Below are 18,991 nucleotides of genomic sequence, written 5' to 3' on the forward strand. Positions count from 1 at the left end.
AAAGGTTGTTTTTAATATTAAAAATGGATTTATGTCATCTTCCAAGGACAGGCTACTGTCATACTACTGTTTGTTTGGGATTAACAGACATGCATTATATGTAGGCTAGCAAAGGTAAGTTCGGCCATTGCATAGGGATAGTGTGCTGAATAAATTGCCAACTTCAAAAATTCTCTTAGTAGGAAACCACTGTAGGTAATGGAAACATTGAGCTCCCACATCATTTGTTCCCTGATGTAGGGATATTGGGTGGTACTTAGTTGCCTGCGTCTTGAACTATGCGAATCACTACATTTGCCTCCCCCAACAAAGTTAAGTAGATCAATGTTTGACATTTTTAAACAATTATACTTTGTGTTGGACTGGTTTGAGTATATTCCTTGATGAGAATTTGAAAGTTCATCAATGTTGTGTACCAGTATTTCTTTAAGTCAATGTATGTGTGCCTTTTGTGCATATTTGAAAATAGCAGTGGTCCAAGACCAGGCTCATGCTGGCATCGGGGGTGACCAAGAGGAACATAGCTAGAATGTGGGGAAAACCGAACCCACCCAAAATTGGGACTGGGAAAATGATCTTGACTGGTGGTCTAGCAAATGAGAGGGTGCCTGAAGAAGTGAGGAAAGATTTGGTCCCCGTGGGAGAAATACAAAAGCTTAAATAAAATAGAGCAAGGAGGGAGGGTTGGGAGCATACATGATAATAGGAATGTAATGCTATGGTTGTGTATGATATGTGCTTTATGACCTTCTCCTGTTCTCTGCTTCCTGGAATCAATCTGTCAATCTGTCTCTGTACCATGATAAAGGTGTATTTACAATGTTTAATGAAAAAAGAATTTTACAAAATAACTGTGGTGTAGGACAGCGTTAGGGCAAAAAGGCTCATGCTGCGTTCCCCTCACTATGGAAGCACAGGACTGTGCGGTAGTTAATAAATTACAGTGCCACACAGTTTTTCTCCGTGGACGTGTGTAATATATCGATGCATAGTGCAAATGCAGGCACACTTGCACCATAATGCAAGGGTAGCTGCATGAGGGAAATGTAGGATCATGTGCTGTAAGGTGCCCTTTCCTGTAGATACACTGTCAGTCACAGTGTTTTGCTGTCTGTTTGTGTCCACCAACTTGCTTCACAACTATATATACAAACAATACCTTTATTTACACAGCATTTCTCCTCGTTCTGGGACACTTTTTCATCATCCTTGGGCATATGATGAAGGATCCATCTACAAATGTGTTTTGACCGACGACCCATCATAACACCCATTGTAAACCACATTGACACTAAGTTGAGGGTCAAAGTGTGCCTCGTTAGCAAGACATGGTTAAGCCACTTGAAGTGGCTTTACGCTGACTTGATTATTGATCCAAGACCCTATCAAATCATGAACGTTAGGAAAAAGTGAGGTTCCATATTCGACCCATTGTGTCATTCACACTTGTTCTGTCATCTCACTGCCTAACAGGGACACAGACTCAGCAGACTGCAATTTTTTTAATGTCCGCTGTATTTTATGTACTGGCTACACTGCTTAAGCATTGTTGATATCCCTCCAGTCACAGACAACAACCATCAGGCCAATTTAGGTGCATGCGCGATTTAAAAATAGTCAGACTGGACCAGTTATCTTGCTAGCAACCCCTACATTGTGTACATAACATGGGGTTGGAAAGACAGAGTCCTTGTGGGGGAACATATGATGAGACATTTTGAGGAATCAGGAATCTTCAGTCAGGAGGATGATTGCAGTGTCATTGAGGATCAATGGCCACATTGACAGTCCATAAAATGTCCAAGTTGAATGTAGCATGGTCAATGTGAGGACAGTGACTGGTGATGTTCAGAGGCATGATGAGAAGCACAGGGCTACGCAGAAACTGGCCATTTGACACAGATGAAAGCTACCGCTGGCTTCTCCTTATGAGAGATGCTTCATCCACATCTTCCTCCTCTTATGTGTGTGCTGTCTCCCATGAGGGTGCTGTTGGATCAGCAACAGGCCAGGAATACACAGACATATCAGGGGCAGAAGATGGGGATGCTGTAGGTGCAGCAGCATTAATCGATGCCAACAGATGAGGCATCACTACAGCAAGGATGATCTGCAGGGCTTGCACGACCCCAGCAATGTCCTGGTGGTAGGCAGCCATGGCAGCCAAGTGGGAATCCTGCTTCCGCTCCATGTTCGCCAAGATCTTCCTCATTGTCCCCAAGTCTTTGGCCACTTCGTGGTGCCACTTTGGCAGGACAGTTGTGTTGCATCTGCGTCATGACACCAGCGATGTCAGCCAAGGACTGCTGGAGGCCACTGAGCAGACTGTAGGTACCTCTGATGGCAGTTGAGTGGTCCCTATTGGGACTGAGGTACCCACGGATCCCCTCAAGTTTGGCTGCCAGGCTCTCCAACTCCGCCCGCACCCGGTCTTCCATCTCATGCTGTACTGCTACCGCATTGCGCTGACATAGTATCAGTGGGTCCTCAGAGTCCAGGTTTGTGGCTGTGGTGGTTGGTGTTGCCTGCTGTATGTTTGGGGGGCATGTGGAGATGCAACATTGCTGCTGGATCTCAGGGAGTTCAGAGATGGACTGCCTATGGATTCTAGCAGTTCTTCGAGGGTGTCCTGGTTGATGTTTGTGAGTACTTTCTCCACATCATCATCATCGTTGAGGAGTGGGACAGGCTACTGATCAGGAGGAGAGGTTTCATCCTCTGCAATGTAAAAGGCAGATACTGTTGTATGTGTCTGTTACATGTTACCAGGTATTTTTGCATTTGACAATCAGAGGAGTGCATGACACGTTCCATTCTCCTGTGTCACATGGTACACCTGTGACATGCAGCCTTGTGTATCAATGTAGAAAGTACATGATTGTTACGTTTGGGTTGCTTGTTCATTTGAACAGTTTCCCTGTATTTCAACAGGGAGTGTCATATGTATGAGCTTCTACTGTCAATGTTACATCATCTAGTCAAAGCTTCCTGTGGTGCTTATTGCTTCACCGTATTTATTATGCACCATTAAACTGCTTCACGTTGATTAACACCTCATTGAGGAAAAGGCACCCTTCCATACTCCATTTTGTGTATAAGTGTTGCTCACAGAGTTTTGAGGTGGACATTCCACTGAACACCCCATTGATGTTGCCACTGCCCCCTATTTACAAATGTGGCATAAGGATGAGGCCACTCATGCACTTGAGACCAGGAATAAAGAAATTTGCCAGTTGCAAAGACAAGGAGATTTGTTCTGATTATCCTAATCTAAGATGTGTCTATGGGCCATATGTAGAAAGCAAAATTGCGATCGCAAACGCCGAAATTCGCCGAATTTCGGCGTTTGCGATCGCAATTTTGCTAAGTGGGATGTAGGAAGGAAAATCTGCATGCAAAATAAGGAATCGCAAAATTTGCGATTCCTTATTTTGCAAATGCATTTAAGGAATCCCAAATAGCGATTCCTTAAATGCAATATAGAAAGCACCCAAGTTGTGCTATTTTGGCTTAAGGAATCGCAAATTACCACCAACTTCAGGTTGATGGTAATTTGCGATTTCTTTCAATAATGCAGTTTTTTGCATTATTCAAAGTGCCATGTGGCACACATACATGCCCTTTAGGCATGTATGTGCGCCACATGTGCACCCATGCTCATTACAGGGGTGCAAAAGGGTGTCATGTTGACACCCTTGCACCCTTGAAATTGCATTCTCAATTTGCGATTCTCTAATTGAGAATCGCAAATTGAGAATGTCTTCCTATTCATTCCTATGGGCCTTTTAGCCCATAGGAATGAATGGCAAGGTATTCCTTATTTGCGATTCTCAATTAGAGAATCGCAAATAAGGAATAGGTGGGATTCGCAAACAAAATTGCTAATCCTACCTACATAGCGTTTTGCTATTCTCTAATTGCGATTCCCTAAAAATTGCAATTAGAGAATCGCAAAACACAGCCTACCTACATATGGCCCTATCTGTTTAAGTTATGCAGCACCCATTTAAACAGGGCAATACCATGGATGGATCCTTGTGTGCAGGAAGGAACACCTTCCTGTTCATTAAAAATGTTTTGGTGCAAGGAAGTCTTTGTTGATGCAAGGTAGCTTGATAACCACAGGTACAATTACAAGTCGCCGGTGTGCAGCTAGGTGAGCAGTCTAAATATCGAGTTTTAAATTTCGAACTACAAGTATATCGAGTTGGAAATATCGTAGGTAAAGAATATCGAAGTCGAGAATATCGATGGACAGAATATCGACCCCAAGTTAAGTATTATCGAAGTTAATAATATCGAAGTCATTAATATAGATGTAAGTAATATCGTAATCAAAAATTTCGATATCAAGAATATCGATATTTTATTAGTGTAATGTATTTTAATATGTATTTTATTTGTATGTTAAAGACTATTGTAATGTATTTTAATACATTTAAAAATAAATGTTTAGAGATTAATAATTATGTAAAATATAATTTAGCGTTTTAGTATCAGAGCGGGTTGTGGGTTTATAGGGGAATAGGGTGGGAAGTAATTTAATTATAATTAATTAATTAATATGTATTGTTTAATTGGTATTTATGATTAATTAATTGTTAATTAATTACTAATTGTTAATTAAATGTATTAATTAATTAATTAATTGTTAATTAATTATTAATTGTAAATTAATTTTATTAATTGGTTAATTATATAAATTAGTTTAATATTAATATTTTTTTATTGGTATTGTTAATTAATTAATTGTTAATTACTAATTAATTGGTGATTTAATTTGATTAAGTGATTCATTGATGCTTAAATTAATTATGTGAATTTTTATGTGTAGTGGGTTGTGGGTTTATAGGGGAATAGGGTGGGATGTAATTAAATTCAAATAATTACTGATAATTTTTATTTATTTGTAATTAATAATAATTAATTGTTAATTAATTATTAATTGGTATTTAATTGTTATTAGTACGTTAAATATAGTAAATATAAATAATTTATTATTTCATGTTATTTGTTGTTATTGCTAATTAATGTATTGTTAATTAATAATTAATTTGTGAATAATTGTAATTTGGTAGTTAATATGTATAAATTTGTAAATAATAAGTATATTAATTATAAAGAATGTATTATGAATTGTAAATAATAGATACACTGATATTTAAATGTATTGTGTATTTTGTATGTGTAGTGTGTTGTGTGTTAAAGGGGGAATAGTGTGGGATGTAATTTAAAGTTATTTATATAAATAATTATTTTAAATAATTGGTATTTAATAATACATATTTTGTAAATTAATTATTAATATGCTATTTTTTTTAAAAATAATTATTTAATTGGTTATTATGTTTATAGAATCCCTATGCTATCCAGTGCTTTCCCAACTGTTTTACTATCTGGAGTTGGAATAGTAATTTTTAACCCTACGCTATCCAGCGCTTTCCCTACTGTTTCACTTACTGGAGTGGGAATAGTAATTTGTACCCCTACGCTATCCAGCGTTTTCACTACTGTTGCACTCTCTGGAGTGGGAATAGTAATTTTTACTCCTACGCTATCCAACGCTTTCCCTTCTGTTGGACTCACTGGAGTGGGAATAGTAATTTTTACCCTTACGCTATCCAACGCTTTCCCTACTATTGCACTCTCTGGAGTTGGAATAGTAATTTTTACCCCTACGCTATCCAACGCTTTCCCTACTGTTGCACTCTTTGGAGTTGGAATAGTAATTTTTACCCCTACGCTATCCAGCGCTTTCCCTACTGTTTCACTTACTGGAGTGGGAATAGTAATTTGTACCCCTACGCTATCCAACGCTTTCCCTACTGTTGCACTCTCTGGAGATGGAATAGTAATTTTTACCCCTACGCTATCCAGCGCTTTTCCTACTGTTGCACTCTCTGGAGTTGGAATAGTAATTTTTACCCCTACGCTATCCAGCGCTTTCCCTACTGTTTCACTTACTGGAGTGGGAATAGTAATTTTTACCCCTACGCTATCCAGCGCTTTTCCTACTGTTTCACTTACTGGAGTGGGAATAGTAATTTGTACCCCTACGCTATCCAGCTTTTTCACTACTGTTGCACTCTCTGGAGTGGGAATAGTAATTTTTACCCCTACACTATCCAACGCTTTCCCTACTGTTGGACTCACTGGAGTGGGAATAGTAATTTTTACTCCTACGCTATCCAACGTTTTCCCTACTATTGCACTCTCTGGAGTTGGAATATTAATTCTTTTCCCTACGCTATCCAACACTTTCCCTACTGTTGCACTCTCTGGAGTGGGAATAGTAATTTTTACCCTTACGCTATCCAACGCTTTCCCTACTATTGCACTCTCTGGAGTTGGAATAGTAATTTTTACCCCTACGCTATCCAACGCTTTCTCTACTGTTGCACTCTTTGGAGTTGGAATAGTAATTTTTACCCCTACGCTATCCAGCGCTTTCCCTACTGTTTCACTTACTGGAGTGGGAATAGTAATTTGTACCCCTACGCAATCCAACGCTTTCCCTACTGTTGCACTCTCTGGAGTTGGAATAGTAATTTTTACCCCTACGCTATCCAACGCTTTCCCTACTGTTGCACTCTTTGGAGTTGGAATAGTAATTTTTACCCCTACGCTATCCAACGCTTTCCCTACTGTTGCACTCTTTGGATTTGGAATAGTAATTTTTACCCCTACGCTATCCAGCGCTTTACCTACTGTTTCACTTACTGGAGTGGGAATAGTAATTTGTACCCCTACGCTATCCAACGCTTTCCCTACTGTTGCACTCTCTGGAGTTGGAATAGTAATTTTTACCCCTACGCTATCCAGCGCTTTTCCTACTGTTGCACTCTCTGGAGTTGGAATAGTAATTATTTTCCCTACGCTATCCAACACTTTCCCTACTGTTGCACTCTCTGGAGTGGGTATAGTAATTTTTACCCTTACGCTATCCAACGCTTTCCCTACTATTGCACTCTCTGGAGTTGGAATAGTAATTTTTACCCCTACGCTATCCAACGCTTTCCCTACTGTTGCACTCTTTGGAGTTGGAATAGTAATTTTTACACATACGCTATCCAGCGCTTTCCCTACTGTTTCACTTACTGGAGTGGGAATAGTAATTTGTACCCCTACGCTATCCAACGCTTTCCCTACTGTTGCACTCTCTGGAGTTGGAATAGTAATTTTTACCCCTACGCTATCCAACGCTTTCCCTACTGTTGCACTCTTTGGAGTTGGAATAGTAATTTTTACCCCTACGCTATCCAACGCTTTCCCTACTGTTGCACTCTTTGGAGTTGGAATAGTAATTTTTACCCCTACGCTATCCAGCGCTTTACCTACTGTTTCACTTACTGGAGTGGGAATAGTAATTTGTACCCCTACGCTATCCAACGCTTTCCCTACTGTTGCACTCTCTGGAGTTGGAATAGTAATTTTTACCCCTACGCTATCCAGCGCTTTTCCTACTGTTGCACTCTCTGGAGTTGGAATAGTAATTTTTACCTTTACGCTATCCAACGCTTTCCCTACTATTGCACTCTCTGGAGTTGGAATAGTAATTTTAACCCTACGCTATCCAACGCTTTCCCTACTGTTGCATTCTTTGGAGTTGGAATAGTAATTTTTACCCCTACGCTATCCAGCGCTTTTCCTACTGTTGCACTCTCTGGAGTTGGAATAGTAATTTTTACCTTTACGCTATCCAACGCTTTCCCTACTATTGCACTCTCTGGAGTTGGAATAGTAATTTTAACCCTACGCTATCCAACGCTTTACCTACTGTTGCACTCTTTGGAGTTGGAATAGTAATTTTTACCCCTACGGTATCCAACATTTTACATTCTGTTGTTTTTGTTGGATTTGGACTAGTAGTTTTATTGTGTCTGATATTTCATATGTTTTGTATTATTTTTGCTATTGTAATATATCATTAATAATAAAAATTATTCACATTAAAAATATTGATTATTATTTGCTATATGTAATTATTAAATATTTATTAATGTTATTATTTTATGTGTATAGATGTATTGGTAATTTTTAAAAACATTTAATAATTTATACGTTACAGAAATTATTAGTAAAATTAATTATTAAGTAAGTATATATATTATATATTATATGTATATGTTTAATTAAAGATTTATTAAATTATATATATTAATTATACATTTTAAATATTATACAATATATTTAATTATGTTTATTTAATTTCTAAGTATAATTTGGTTTATTTTACATATATTTTTAAAGTAAAAAAAAACGACATTTTTAATAACGATATTTTTGACATCGATATTTAATTTTCGATATTTTTGTACTTACCATGTTGTAGATAGGATGTCGATATTCTTGACATCGATATTTTTGTTGCGATATATTTGTAGGTCGATTTTCTGTCTGTCGAAATTATGTCATACAACCGTGCAGCTAAAAGTGGGAAATCCACCCAACTCCGAATTTTCATTATGACGAAGTACGTTGTTAGTAATTTATACTTAAACACACACTTTGCTTTTTTGTGCTTAAGCTAATTTAAATTGGCTACATCCTAACCTATGTTTCAAGTGGTAAGCACTGACATCCTCTGTTTTGTATTATTTTTAGTGCAAGTGATAAGCAGGATGTGAGTCACCTTATGTATGTCTTCAGAACACTTGTATGTGTCCATTGATTCCTCTGAGTGTTTAAGACTGAGATCAGGACAAACAACTGACTAACACACATTTATGTGACCATGTTGACGAGTGCTTCATAATGTGGCTACTACTCTCATATTTTTTATTTGGCGTAACAGGTAGATGTTGCCATCTGTTAGAAGCTGACATGTATCATGCAGCACACCAGGAGTTGCCTTTCTTTTGTTGATGGTGTGATTTCGCAACATATACCCCTTAGACAAGATTTTAGATAGATATGGTGTTGCACCAACTTCAAATTTTAAAGCCAGCATGTGTCTACAGACACAGGACTGGGCCAGAGTTAAGATGTGTGTGCAATCACTTGTGTTTTCCACTGCAGTGACAATGATAACGTAATGCAAACAGGAGGACATAGAACTTTGAGGCAGGCTTCAAGGATTGATGCGTTGTTGCACAGCAGACCTTTGTTGAACAGCACAGGGATGAGCACATGGATGATACATACTGTAGTGTAACTGGGCCTTGAATGCATTTGGTACAGGAAGAAAGTTTACAGACATCATTAGATATGCATTTTTTAACGGCCACTTTTGACTTTACCTAAGACATATGTTCTGCACGTCTCTATGTGTCATTGACCACCGAACACTGGACCATGAATATAATGACATACTGCCAATGTAACATCACATTAAGCAACTTTCATCTGGATACATCATTTTTGAGGTATAATAGCATATGCATGTGTACTTGATTACAAGTCCCTTACACCACGATTATATGACTTGCAATGTATTTGTTAATGATACTAGCAGTCCAAGGGACACATGAATGTACCCCCAAGTACATGTGCAGCTAACATTTGATCTGCACAAAGTGTGGGCGAACACTGAGACATAGGTAGATGGACAGAAACAACATTACTCCCCCCATGTCCCTGGTTGTTACTTACCCTGTTGCTGACGTAGCTGGTCATAGTCAGCACTATCCTGAGTCAAGTCAAGATAACTGTGGACACCTGTTTCTCCTAGGCATCAAGCTCTTTCTGTGGTGCTAGACTCCAACCTCCGGTCTGAAGGGCTGCCTGTCGATTGCTGGCCAGTTTCTGTTTAGTCTTGTGCTTGGCATCATGCCAGTGCTTTTTACAATCAGGTTGTTAAGCAAAAAGAAGGGTCAAGGCACACAAGTCCTGCACTTGTCAGCACGGAGTAGTAAAAGTGAAAAAGGATTTTATAGCAGTGCAACAAACCAAAGATGTGACCCTCCTACACTTTTAAAAAGGAATCAATTCCCAAAACAAACATCCACAAAGGTGGTTCAGCACTCAGCTTGCAAATCAATTGTATATTTAGCGGAATTTTTTAGGCCATAGTACACATATAGAAATAATTAGACAATGTCATCCCAATGAACACATGTAGGAATCTTTTCTTTTTCCAAACATTCTTTATTCGTCATTTTTTCTTAAAATTACTGCAAGCATATAGTAGCCAACACGTTTCGTCCACCTGGGACTTCTTCAGGGCTACAAAATATATACAAAACACACACTTATTTACAATATATACAGACATTAAAAACTGGATCTATTTACACTATACATTCAACCAGACGTTACAAAGTATTTCAGTCAGATACCCTAACTTTATTTAATCCCTTGTTTACACATTTGCCCTCTTGACATTCTATATGGAAGTGTCTAACAGTAACTTAGATAGGTTATACACATATTTACACAGGGAGAGAGACAATCAGGTACTGTCCTCTTGAGTTTGGCTACAGATTTACCTTGCTGACAATGGACTACCAAATGAACTCTTTGGTCCTCAATGACACCTTGGAGATGACGAAGAGCTGGTGTTGATTCTCCATCCCCTAGGCAATCAGAATCTCATTTTCACCCTGACTGAATCTGGTTTTCCTTTTCCCCTTCCCCATGAACTCTGGCTGTTTATCCTTGCTGGGGGGTTAAGGGGGTTGTTGCCTGCTGCTGACCTGGGTCCTGGGTACTCCATTTTGCATTGGTCATTTTTTGTGTGTTTCGGGAACTGTGGGCCCGATTCACAGAACTAACTTAAGACAAAATCCTAAACTTACTACTTTTGGTATTCACAGAAGTTAGGATTTTGTCTTAAGTTTGACTTAAGACAAACTTAAGACAGACTTAAGACAGATTTAAAACAGACTTAAGACAGACTTAAGACAGACTTAAGACAAACTTAAGACAAACTTAAGACAGACTTAAGACAGACTTAAGACAGACTTAAGTTTGGATTTTGTCTTAAGTTTGTCTTAAGTTTGTCTTAAGTCTGTCTTAAGTCTGTCTTAAGTTTGTCTTAAGTTTGTCTTAAGTCTGTCTTAAGTCTGTCTTAAGTCTGTCTTAAGTTTGTCTTAAGTCAAACTTAAGACAAAATCCTAACTTCTGTGAATACCAAAAGTAGTAAGTTTAGGATTTTGTCTTAAGTTAGTTCTGTGAATCGGCCCCGGTTAGTTTAAGTTATTGCTATGACAACTCTTTCTGATATAATTAATGCAATTGACCTGTGCAAAAAACAAACATCTGCAAAGCAGAGGAACCTGTGAAGAAAACAGGTTATCAACATTTCAAGAACAGCCATCAAGGTTAACCAGACTTTTTTGGGAAATTGTGATTAGTCTCGCAGTCCACATTCAGAGAGGAATTAGTGTTAATTTTCATCCTTTCTTGCAGGTTCCTACACAAGTTCCATGGATCCCTCCTTGGAGAACATGCTGTCTCAGCCTGGGGGATAAAACCTTTAGGTTTTAGCAGACGCAATAGTCATTACTCAGTATGCTGAGAGGGGCTTAGCTAAAAGTGACTAGATAACCGTGGTAATGAAAAGAACAATACTTTTTTAACTAATCAATCTTTTACGTATATAAGCTACAAGTCCATCTGCAATGCTGATGAGGGGAGATTACTTTAAGACACTCAACACATTAGGATAGTTGTACGGTTCATAGACTTCATAGGCTTAATCTAGCTGTCTGGGTCAAATAAATAATTTTAATGTGGAACCAATTAACAGGTCCAGACAGCTGGGAACTCCTAGAAGTCCTAATACTTTACCATTAAAAATTATTTTAAATTGCATTTCATTTGAGTCCAAATGTTACATCTATATGTACTCCCTATCAAAAGTTAGCACTTATTTAAATGTTTCATTCATTTAAGGTCCGACACACTCAAGACCCATCAATTAATGCCCTTTTCATGCACCCCTACCTTTTGGTAAGGAGGATTCAAAGTCACTCATATGAGGGTAGGCCAACAACACCTCTTGTTTGAATTCAAGTATGAAGCAACAATGAGTGTATCCTCCAAGGAGCTTCTTTCTTTTTCTTCTAAAAATATTAGCAAGTGCTAATATGAAGTATGTCAATAAAAGACAAATTCATTCTAAACGGTATATTTTCCTGATTCCGTACTTTAATTGTTCTTTCAAAATAACCCAGTTTTTATCCTATTGTTTCACAGAATCAAGGCATGCAAGCCATGGGCTTTTTCAAGGTTAAAGAAAAAGAATATGAAACTTTTTTGTGACACATAGGTGCCAATTACGATCCGGCAAAAACCGGGTACGAACCGTCGGACGGAGGCTTTTTTCCGTCCGACTCGTACCCGATCGTAAAACTTTACAAACATGCAAGTACGATTCGCACGGAAACACCATTTCCGTACGAGTCGTACAAAACACCGACCGACGAAAAGATACATATAAATGGGATCCGGGGAAAGAGCCGACGTGACGTCGGGACGCTCTCAGGCCGCGTTTCACGACCCAGGAAGTACAATTCGAACCGACAGCAGTCCGGACGGCAATATTTTTACGGCACCCAAAAAGTGCCGGAAAAGCGAAGTACGGCGCGAAACGACCAGAGTAGGTGGCCCGGTAAGCGCTGTACCCCCCCAGCCCCCGCATGTACGCGCCGTACCCCCCCCAGCCCCCGCATGTACGCGCCGTACCCCCCCCAGCCCCCGCATGTACGCGCCGTACCCCCCCCAGCCCCCGCATGTACGCGCCGTACCCCGCGTGTATGTACACCCGAGTACGAGTCGAACCCCCCCATGTATGTACACCCGAGTACGTGTCGAACCCCCCGTGTATGTACACCCGAGTACGTGTCGAACTGTACGTGTCGAACCCCCGTGTATGTACACCCGAGTACGTGTCGAACCCACCGTGTATGTACACCCGAGTACGTGTCAAACTGTACGTGTCGAACCCCCCGTGTATGTACACCCGAGTACGTGTCGAACTGTACGTGTCGAACCCCCCCGTGTATGTACACCCGAGTACGTGTCGAACCCCCCGTGTATGTACACCCGAGTACGTGTCGAACTGTACGTGTCGAACCCCCCATGTATGTACACCCGAGTACGAGTCGAACCCCCGTGTATGTACACCCGAGTACGTGTCGAACCCCCCTGTATGTACACCCGAGTACGTGTCGAACTGTACGTGTCGAACCCCCCGTGTATGTACACCCGAGTACGTGTCGAACCCCCCGTGTATGTACACCCGAGTACGTGTCGAACTGTACGTGTCGAACCCCCCGTGTATGTACACCCGAGTACGTGTCGAACCCCCCCCGTGTATGTACACCCGAGTACGTGTCGAACTGTACGTGTCGAACCCCCGTGTATGTACACCCGAGTACGTGTCGAACCCCCGTGTATGTACACCCGAGTACGTGTCAAACTGTACGTGTCAAAACCCCCGTGTATGTACACCCGAGTACGAGTCGAACCCCCCGTGTATGTACACCCGAGTACGTGTCGAACCCCCCTGTATGTACACCCGAGTACGTGTCGAACTGTACGTGTCGAACCCCCCGTGTATGTACACCCGAGTACGTGTCGAACCCCCCGTGTATGTGCACCCGAGTACGTGTCGAACTGTACGTGTCGAACCCCCCGTGTATGTACACCCGAGTACGTGTCGAACTGTACGAGTCGAACCCCCCCGTGTATGTACACCCTAGTACGTGTCGAACCCCCCGTGTATGTACACCCAAGTACGTGTCGAACTGTACTTGGCGAACCCCCCGTGTATGTACACCCGAGTACGTGTCGAACTGTACGTGTCGAACCCCCCGTGTATGTACACCCGTGTACGTTCGAGTCATACCCCCACCCGTGTATGTACGGCCGAGTACGTGTCGACCCCCCCATGTATGTACACCCGAGTACGTGTCGAACTGTACGTGTCGAACCCCCCGTGTATGTACACCCGAGTACGTGTCGCACCCCCCGTGTATGTACACCCGAGTACGTGTCGAACTGTACGTGTCGAACCCCCCGTGTATGTACACCCGAGTACGAGTCGAACCCCCCGTGTATGTACACCCAAGTACGTGTCGAACCCCCCCTGTATGTACACCCGAGTACGTGTCGAACTGTACGAGTCGAACCCCCCGTGTATGTACACCCGAGTACGTGTCGAACCCCCCGTGTATGTACACCCGAGTACGTGTCGAACTGTACGTGTCGAACCCCCCGTGTATGTACACCCGAGTACGTGTCGAACCCCCCGTGTATGTACACCCGAGTACGTGTCGAACTGTACGTGTCGAACCCCCCGTGTATGTACACCCGAGTACGTGTCGAACCCCCCGTGTATGTACACCCGAGTACGTGTCGAACTGTACGTGTTGAACCCCCCATGTATGTACACCCGAGTACGTGTCGAACCCCCCGTGTATGTACACCCGAGTACGTGTCGAACTGTACGTGTCGAACCCCCATGTATGTACACCCGAGTACGAGTCGAACCCCAGTGTATGTACACCCGAGTACGTGTTCTACGTGTCGAACCCCCCGTGTATGTACACCCGTGTACGTTCGAGTCATACCCCCACCCGTGTATGTACGGCCGAATACGTGTCGACCCCCCGTGTATGTACACCCGAGTACGTGTCGAAATGTACGTGTCGAACCCCCCGTGTATGTACACCCGAGTACGTGTCGCACCCCTGTGTATGTACACCCGAGTGCGTGTCGAACTGTACGTGTCGAACCCCCGTGTATGTACACACGAGTACGAGTCGAACCCCCCGTGTATGTACACCCGAGTACGTGTCGAACCCCCCCTGTATGTACACCCGAGTACGTGTCGAACTGTACGTGTCGAACCCCCGTGTATGTACACCCGAGTACGTGTCGAACCCCCCGTGTATGTACACCCGAGTACGTGTCGAACTGTACGTGTCGAACCCCCGTGTATGTACACCCGAGTACGTGTCGAACCCCCCGTGTATGTACACCCGAGTACGTGTCGAACTGTACGTGTCGAACCCCCCGTGTATGTACACCCGAGTACGTGTCGAACCCCCCTGTGTATGTACACCCAAGTACGTGTCGAACTGTACGTGTCGAACCCCCGTGTATGTACACCCGAGTACGTGTCGAACCCCCGTGTATGTACACCCGAGTACGTGTCGAACTGTACGTGTCGAACCCCCGTGTATGTACACCCGAGTATGTGTCGAACCCCCCGTGTATGTACACCCGAGTACGTGTCGAACTGTACGTGTCGAACCCCCCGTGTATGTACACCCGAGTACGTGTCGAACCCCCCGTGTATGTACACCCAAGTACGTGTCGAACTGTACGTGTCGAACCCCCCGTGTATGTACACCCGAGTACGTGTCGAACCCCCGTGTATGTACACCCGATTACGTGTCGAACTGTACGTGTCGAACCCCCCCGTGTATGTACACCCGAGTACGTGTCAAACCCCCCGTGTATGTACACCCGAGTACGTGTCGAACTGTACGTGTCGAACCCCCCGTGTATGTACACCCGAGTACGAGTCGAACCCCCCGTGTATGTACACCCGAGTACGTGTCGAACCCCCCCTGTATGTACACCCGAGTACGTGTCGAACTGTACGTGTCGAACCCCCCCGTGTATGTACACCCGAGTACGTGTCGAACCCCCGTGTATGTGCACCCGAGTACGTGTCGAACTGTACGTGTCGAACCCCCCTGTGTATGTACACCCGAGTACGCGTCGAACCCCCGTGTATGTACACCCGAGTACGTGTCGAACTGTACGTGTCGAACCCCCCGTGTATGTAAACCCGAGTACGTGTCGAACCCCCCGTGTATGTACACCCAAGTACGTGTCGAACTGTACGTGTCGAACCCCCGTGTATGTACACCCGAGTACGTGTCGAATCCCCCGTGTATGTACACCCGAGTACGTGTCGAACTGTACGTGTCGAACCCCCCGTGTATGTACACCCGAGTACGAGTCGAACCCCCCGTGTATGTACACCCGAGTACGTGTCGAACCCCCCCTGTATGTACACCCGAGTACGTGTCGAACTGTACGTGTCGAACCCCCCGTGTATGTACACCCGAGTACGTGTCGAACCCCCCGTGTATGTACACCCGAGTACGTGTCGAACTGTACGTGTCAAACCCCCGTGTCTGTACACCCGAGTACGTGTCGAACCCCCCGTGTATGTACACCCAAGTACGTGTCGAACTGTACGTGTCGAACCCCCGTGTATGTACACCCGAGTACGTGTCGAACCCCCCCTGTATGTACACCCAAGTACGTGTCGAACTGTACGTGTCGAACCCCCCCGTGTATGTACACCCGAGTACGTGTCGAACCCCCCGTGTATGTACACCCGAGTACGTGTCGAACTGTACATGTCGAACCCCCGTGTATGTAAACCCGAGTACGTGTCGAACCCCCCGTGTATGTACACCCGAGTACGTGTCGAACTGTACGTGTCGAACCCCCCGTGTATGTACACCCGAGTACGTGTCGAACTGTACGTGTCGAACCCCCCTGTGTATGTACACCCGAGTACGCGTCAAACCCCCCGTGTATGTACACCCGAGTACGTGTCGAACTGTACGTGTCGAACCCCCCGTGTATGTACACCCGAGTACGTGTCGAACCCCCCGTGTATGTACACCCGAGTACGTGTCGAACTGTACGTGTCGAACCCCCCGTGTATGTACACCCGAGTACGTGTCGAACCCCCGTGTATGTACACCCGAGTACGTGTCGAACTGTACGTGTCGAACCCCCCGTGTATGTACACCTGTGTACGTTCGAGGGGGGGTTCGACACGTACTCGGGTGTACATACACGGGGGTCGACACGTACTCGGCCGTACATACACGGGTGGGGGTATGACTCGAACGTACACGGGTGTACATACACGGGGGGTTCGACACGTACAGTTCGACACGTACTCGGGTGTACATACACGGGGGTTCGACACGTACTCGGGTGTACATACACGGGGGCTTCGACACGTACAGTTCGACACGTACTTGGGTGTACATACACGGGGGGGTTCGACACATACTCGGGTGTACATACACGGGGGGTTCGACACGTACAGTTCGACACGTACTCGGGTGTACATACACGGGGGTTCGACACGTACTCGGGTGTACATACACGGGGGGTTCGACACGTACAGTTCGACACGTACTCGGGTGCACATACACGGGGGGTTCGACACGTACTCGGGTGTACATACACGGGGGGTTCGACACGTAGAGTTCGACACGTACTCGGGTGTACATACAGGGGGGGTACGACACGTACTCGGGTGTACATACACGGGGGGTTCGACTCGTACTCGGGTGTACATACACGGGGGTTTTGACACATACAGTTCGACACGTACTCGGGTGTACATACACGGGGGTTCGACACGTACTCGGGTGTACATACACGGGGGGTTCGACACGTACAGTTCGACACGTACTCGGGTGTACATACACGGGGGGTTCGACACGTACTCGGGTGTACATACACGGGGGGTTCGACACGTACAGTTCGACACGTACTCGGGTGTACATACACGGGGGGTTCGACACGTACTCGGGTGTACATACACGGGGGGTTCAACACGTACAGTTCGACACGTACTCGGGTGTACATACAGGGGGGGTTCAACACGTACTCGGGTGTACATACATGGGGGTTCAACTCGTACTCGGGTGTACATACATGGGGGGTTCGACACGTACAGTTCGACACGTACTCGGGTGTACATACACGGGGGGTTCGACACGTACTCGGGTGTACATACACGGGGGTTCGACACGTACAGTTCGACACGTACTCGGGTGTACATACACGGGGGGCTCGACACGTACTCGGGTGTACATACACAGGGGGTTCGACACGTACAGTTCGACACGTACTCGGGTGTACATACACGGGGGTTCGACGCGTACTCGGGTGTACATACACGGGTGTTCGACACGTACAGTTCGACACGTACTCGGGTGTACATACACGGGGGGTTCGACACGTACAGTTCGACACGTACTCGGGTGTACATACACGGGGGGGTTCGACTCGTACTCGGGTGTACATACACGGGGGGTACGGCGCGTACAGCGAGGCTGGGGGGGTACGGCGCGTACATGCGGAGGCTGGGGGGGTACGGCGCGTACATGCGGGGGCTGGGGGGGTACGGCGTGTACATGCGGGGGGGTACGGCGCGTACATGCGGGGGCTGGGGTGGGGGGTACGGCGCGTACCGGGCATCTGTTTGGACGTCTCCATGGTTGCTATTGGAGTTCGGTGCGGACGGTCTTTTAACCATACGGTTGTACATTCGGACTCCCGGGACGGATCGTGATTCCCCGGTCAGACTTCGCTTTTCACGTTTGTACAGTAAATCGTCCGAGGACGTGTCGGACACTTTTTCCAACCCGAGGACGTGTGGGGAATTATTCCCAATGCGACTCGTATGGGCTTTTTACCATGCGAATCGTGATTGCCAGTTTGTACGGCACTTGTACGATTCGTACGGTAAAAAGACCGGATACGAGTCGTACGGGAATTTTTTTTACCGGATCGTAATTGGCACCATAATCGGTATTTTTACAACATATTTTAATGATAGCTGAGAATCGTGTACAGATAAAATCACCACACATGACTTTGTGGTTAAATATCTTCTCCAACGAAATTGTTGTGAAAAACTGAGGGCCTCATTCATGAAGCCCCTTGTGCCGCCAGAATTTCACTTTTTTTGACGTACTGTGGTGCAGGAGCCTGCTCTATATTTACGTGACAGCATGAAGCCAATTCTTTTTGCTTAATGCTGCCTCATAAATATGGCTCCCTTTAACGCAGTTTTCTGCATTAAAGGGTGTGCAATGGGTGTTGCTGGGGGCATTCTCAGCAACATCCATGGCTTTTTGACACTGCCCCAGATTTACGAGGGGAGGCGTAAGGGAGGCACAACGAGGAGAAATATCTTTATTTCTCCTTGTTTTCCCTTTTTCTATGTGTGGTGCATCATGCAGCACACATAGAAAGAGGAAAAAGCCTCTTC

This window comes from Triturus cristatus, chromosome 2_2, assembly GCF_964204655.1.
Source record: "Triturus cristatus chromosome 2_2, aTriCri1.1, whole genome shotgun sequence".
Classification (NCBI taxonomy): Eukaryota; Metazoa; Chordata; class Amphibia; order Caudata; family Salamandridae; genus Triturus; species Triturus cristatus.